Here is a 6,108-nt window from a genome sequence, read left to right as displayed (position 1 = left end):
TGATTTATCTGCTATCTGCACTACTGTAGTCACTGGCTAGGTTCGCGCATTGAACTGGACCTAAACATGGTTCATGCAGTTGGATTAGAGTGTCAAACAGCTGGATTTATTGAACCAAGCATCATTCGAGTGAACCAGCACAATGTTTGAACCCAGTTATTCTCATGTAATTAGAGTTGACCTGAACCAAGGGGCCACAGCAGTTAGAATCCTACAGCAGTCCAAAAACCCAAGTTGTATTTCATTATTCCTGATAATAAAATGCTAATAAGAGCATACCTTACCAAGGCACAGTGTATTAGGCAAACAAGCAGTTCGTGCACTTTTATTCCCACATTTGCAGAGAGAATAGGATACAGAATCCAACAACCCATTCATCTTTTGCAAAAGCCTGTCCTTTCTCAGCATAATTTGATCTGTCTATTGCCAAAAGGTCATCAAGAGAAAATAAAATTGGCAGCTAAGTGTCTTCTAATGTGACACTGTGATGCCAGGGTTCTATTTGAATGAGCCTGCTGGAGTTTAAAATATTTCCAGAAATGAGTTAGAAAGTACTAAGCCAATGTCTCAAAAAGAGTCTTTTTAATTTTTTGGGTTACTCCCGAATGAAGCCTTGGAAATTGTTGCTCAGAATCATAATAATTATTTGAATTGATTGCTCATCTCTCACTATCACTGATATAACTCTTGATTTATTTTTTCCAGTGAACTTTTGGTCATCCTAATTGCCTGTGCAACAGAAGGATTAACACAAAAGCATAATTAAAGAAAACAAAGCTCCAATGTCTCCAATATCTAATTCTGCTGCCTTTGGGAACCTGCCATATTTATGGAACATTTTTTCTTTAATTAAAAAAAACTTTACAATGTCAGCAGCTCCCTCAAATTGATCTATCTCAGTCCTCAAATAGGCCAACCATCAGAATCTGTTTTGTAGTAATCGTAGTCTTTATTTCAGATATTGACCATCATTGAGTGAAGTTTGCAGCCATCTCATTGTGAAAGTCCAATCTATGTTCTGTGGGATAATTAAAATTTAAGTCCAATTGCACGCATACTTTTTTGCCCAGGAATAAATTCCCTCACTCCAGTGGGATTAATTTAAATTAGCTCCGGCTGCAGTTTAATCCTTTTTAAGCCAATTAGTTTAACCGCTTATAGTTCTGTTCATAGTCAATATATTACAAATCATATAGTTCCAAAATAGGCTAACTTTATTCAGAAATAAGTTTTATTGTGTATAAGCGGGGCTAGCATCTAAGAAAATAACAAAATCCCATTCAAGGGGATATTGTGGCAAAATGGCAGAAAAAGCTTTAAAGTGATTTGCCACATGCCCAATACACCTCCTTTAAGTTTTAATATGCAGCTAAAAAAGAAAAAAACAACAACTAGTTCCTGAAGGATCCTTTTGAGATTGTCCAGCAAATTAGGGAGCAGTCAAATTAAGTGAATAATTTCTCAGAGGAAGAAGATAATCTCCAAGAATTATCCGGGGACAAAACTTTTTTGTTTAGGTAATTCTGCTAATGAAAATCTTCCTCGGGGATTTAACAGAAGTTTCTCAAGGAGGCTGCTGAACCTGAGAGAAAATTAAACAAGGAAAGACAGGACACTACAGCACTACTAAGTTCAATAATATTCCCTGTAACCTTGAGAATTTCTTTGAAGATATTTTCTTTTAAAAGAGTTTCTAAAACACCTTGTTTTTTTACAGAGTTGAATTTATTTGCTCAGCATCCATTCCAAACAAATAATAACTAGTACTGTAGTAGTCCAGCATCCAGTTCTCCATATTCACTGCCATTTTGGTATGCCATACATACTTGGAAATCAGACCAGCAGCTACTACCCCCCAAAAAAAGAGGGAAGCAAGGAAAAGAAAACTGAAAGAGGAATGGAGAATGTTAGAAACCCATTTTAAAAAAGCACACATTATCAGTATATCTGAGAGGCAGTCTGTCTTTATTAAACAAAGAGAAATGCTTGCATCAATTGGTTGTTTGGATCCAGTCATCCGAAGTCATCTAAATCCCTGTTACTGCTGTTTTAGGCATGCAGATAATTCTTAGTGATGTCACAGCAGCACCTATCTTAATCTTGACAATTACATTTATATGCAGTAGCTGCCTATCTCATAAACATGACTCTGAGCAGCATACCATAAATACAAAATCATAAAAGAAGCAAAAATTAAAATTATGCCATAATAAAAAAATATTTAAAAAGACTAGGGGAGAGCATCTTCAATGCTACATTTATTTATTCACCTTTCCAAGCATTTCCAAGCATTTAACAATCCAAATCTGATCTTATCTAACTTGATGAGGTTCTGCCCTCTTTATAATGCTCAGAACTTCCTTCAACTTCAGATGTATTGGACTACAATTCCATGATGCCTGTCATAATGGTCAAACTGGTAGGTCACTTTATTGTTACCGATTAGTCCATAGGCCATATCAAAATATACAATAAATATTCAGAATAAAACATAAAATATGTTTAAAACAGCAGAATCATATATAAGAGAGAAGTACAGGAAACAAATTAGAGAATAAATATGGAAAGCAATATTCCTGACAACTTACTTCTAGAAGACCCATATACAGTATGTAGATCTCAGCTATTTTATTAAGAAAGGGTTGCATGGTATGCAATTTGAAATATGAAATATGTAGTTCTAATATAAGGATTTCAATAGTTTGTCTGATGAGCAATCCAAGATGCCAGTCTCTCTCTTTATTATACATCTGATACTCAAAACAATGTTAGGTCTTCTATTTTTGTTATCAGGAACTTCATTTAATCATTGTACCTAGCTGTTCAAATCTTGTGTGGGTAAATGTCTCCCTAAGATGTTTTGGCATTTCTGTTTTTAGATATTTGGCGCTTTGGAAGGTGTCATTTATAACAGCTCATCCATTTCAGCAAGCCTATCTTGTTGACATTGGCTATGCCTGTTTGTGCAACTGTGCATATTGGTAGGCAGTAATGGGAATGGGGAACCAGCATATCCAGAATATAGGATGGGGAATGAATGCAGTAATAACACTTACAACCTATCGCAACTTTTGTTTTTTACCTGTTATTTTTAAGAACTGGTACACAATTGTGCTGTGTAGTGCTAAGATTTGACATCAACTCAATAACCCAATCAGCCACCTTTAATAGCTACGAACTGTTTTGAGACAGTTAACTATTCAAAGTGGCAATCTTTGCTGTTAGATGTCAACATGGATATTCCAATTAATGTACATAAAAATCTTGAGTATAAGGGTATCTCTTCCAAAGTAGCCCTGCTTTTTCCACAAGTCCTAGTCCAATGTTTCTTAAAATGTGGTCCCATGACCCTTGAGAGTTCCCCAAGATCTTTTCAGGGGTCCTTGAAATCAAAATTATTTGCCAACTTATGTTGAAAAAATAATACAATATTAAAAGCCCATCAACAATCTTGAGGAGCAGTGGCAGCAGCAAACGGATCTATTTTAATATAGTAAATATTGATCGATATAACCCATTTAAACAATATTTTGGGGGGATCCTTCATAACTTTTAGAAGTGGGAAGGGACTCTGGGAGAAGTGTTTAGTGGAAAAAGAAATTCTGATTTGCTTGCAACTTTTCAGATATGCTGCTTTGTCACTTAGGTTAAAAGTTTAAGCTATTTTCTTCCGAAAACCAATAAGCAACCACTGCAAAACATGCTTTAGGACTGCTTTTAATTGAGTAGACTTTATAATGGAACAAAATTAAAAGGCCAGTATAAATTGAGAAGGGTGAGAGGAAGGGGAAAAGAGAAAAAAAATCACAATAACAAAACATCTTTATTTAGCACCGACTTCTCTAAAGGGACGGCGCGCTCTGCATATGCTCGGTGGCACCCAATCTAAGGCAGCGTTCCTGTTTGAAACTCCTGCCCATGAAGCAAATCAAACTCTGCAACCCAAATCAATCAAACATATAAAGCATGTGGCGAATCCAAAGAAGAAGAAATGTTGTCTCCCCGAAGCGATAATACAAAGAACGACCAGCGGCTGTGACCAGAAGAGATCAACCCGTCTTTTTGACAGCCTTTGTGCCGGGACTCCCGTGTGGAGAAACCATTTCGTCTGAAGTGAGCCCAGCTCGGCTTCTAGAAGCAACGAAGACCAGCTTTTTTTAAAAAAAAAATCCATTTGCCCTGCCCGGTGAGGGAAACGCGTCGCTCCCGTTAAGTGCAAGCGTAGCAGTTCCGCCGCTCCCGCTCGCAAGCCGGCGTTGCAGCCCGTCTCCCGCCATTGCATGGATGGGTTAAAAATGGCTGCTTCCCCTCGTCCTGAAATTGTAATCCGCCTCGCTACGCCGACTCCGAGCGGCCGGAGGAAGCCGGAGCCAGGTATCCCCGAGAAATCGCAAGCGGTTTCTGCCTTTTGCATTTTGCACGGTGGGAAATCCGGCGGTGCGAAAGGCGCCCGCGCGGGCTCCTTCACCTCGGAGGATTATTCTGTATCCTCAGGAGAAAGCGAGAAAGGTTCCCGGGATTCGCTTCTGCGCCAATTGAAGGAACCGATGCGCGGCCACGGAGCGGAGTGAATTGAGGATCGCAATGGCGCGGCTTGCCGTTCTTGTTTCTTCTGCTTGGGTGTGCAATAAAATCGCCGCGCTGCTTCGCGGGGGGAAGGCGCCGAGCGCGGCTCCTTTTCGTTTGGGGGTTGCAAAACTAGGGGCGCGGAGGGGGGAGGAAGAAAAACAAAAGTAGAACAACGTCGGCCTGTTTAGATTGGATCTCTCCCACCCCCCACCCGCTGGATCCCGAGCACGAGGCGCGTGGAACCGCGAATCCGGAACCTTCCTTCCACTGGCTGCTTTTCCCTGCTGCTAGCCCGTCAGGCGCGGTGGCCAAGTGGTAAGGCGTCGGTCTCGTAAACCGAAGATCGCGGGTTCGAACCCCGTCCGTGCCTCACGTGGGATGGCGCCGCGTCGCGGCTTGTTACGAAAGGGAATGAAGTGGGATTTCCTTTCTCGGGCCACTTTTTATTCGGCTTCCCTAACTGAGGAAAAATACCAAGCGGAAATGGAAAAGGAAAGACGGCTTTAGCCTGCGAAGGCGTGAATAGAGGGTGGGGGGAATGCTCGGTTGGGTCAACAACAGAAAGCGGGTTCTGTTTGCAGAAACGGATGAACAATCCCGAGAAGAGAAACTGAAACGCGTTCCTATGGGAAACTAGTGCTGTCAGGCCTGAATTGTCCGAGCGACCACCGAGAAAAAGATAACAGAAGCCGTCCCTGCCATCTAGTGGTCTTCCGCATATTTCCAACATAAATCTGCCAAATTTCGAGAAACGGAACTGCCAGCTTGTCAGGACCAATGATGAAACGATTCTCACCGACGATTTTAAATTAGGCAGTTACAAAAAAAAGCGAACCGTAACTTGCTCTGTGTTTCTCTCGTGTGCGGTGTTGCACGGGACGCTTTCAGTTTTCCGTAGTGGCGGGAAGAATTGCAAATGAAAAGCCGTAGCAGCCCACTCTTCTCCTCTTGCATCTGAAAGGAGAACAGCCGGGCAATTGCTCGTTGGGTTGCTTTGCAAACGGGATTAGAATTTCCTTAACGGTGGTGGTGGTGGTGGGCCTGCGGGAACCACAACGTTGCATCTCTCCGGGGTGATTGTGTGTATTGTGGTGGGGGTGGGTGGGGGAAAGACTTGTGCATATTTCCTCCTAAGAGGAGGAAAACCGACTTCTCAGCCCGAAAGAAATTGGGTCGTGGTGGATGCCAGCCTCTCCCTCTCCCCCAGTCTAACAGAGCGCGGAAAACCACGCGCTCCCTCTTGCATTAAGAGATTGGTCTTTCAGGGAAAGGTTCGCTCTCCGAGGGATACAGGGCAGTTCCGCACGCGCTAAGCTGGGGGGCGGTCTCGTGCTCCCGCTTTAGAGACGGCGCCTGTGGGGGCGCTGCGCGCGCGCGCCGCCGAAAGCCATGCCGGTAACGCGCTGAGGAGAAGGAAGAAAAAGGGCTGCCCCCCTCCCCCTCCAACCCACCCCGAAGCTTCCGCGAGGTCGTTAATTCTGTAGGCGGTTTCCATCAACCAACGAACCGCCGTGCCCTTCATTTACCGGATTCGGGGAA

The 6,108-nt window shown here is 42.7% G+C and overlaps 1 non-coding gene across 1 annotated transcript; it reads left to right on the top strand.

The window, feature by feature from the left end:
- The first annotated feature begins 4,867 nt into the window (after nucleotides 1-4,867).
- Nucleotides 4,868-4,939, top strand: TRNAT-CGU (transfer RNA threonine (anticodon CGU)). The gene has a single exon. It is a non-coding gene; the product is annotated as a tRNA-Thr (tRNA).
- Nucleotides 4,940-6,108: the final 1,169 nt, after the last annotated feature.

The sequence above is a fragment of the Pseudonaja textilis genome, chromosome 2 (genome assembly GCF_049901715.1).
Source record: "Pseudonaja textilis isolate UNSWEBS1 chromosome 2, rPseTex1.2, whole genome shotgun sequence".
NCBI lineage: Eukaryota > Metazoa > Chordata > Lepidosauria > Squamata > Elapidae > Pseudonaja > Pseudonaja textilis.
This window is presented reverse-complemented; position numbering and strand designations above follow the sequence as displayed.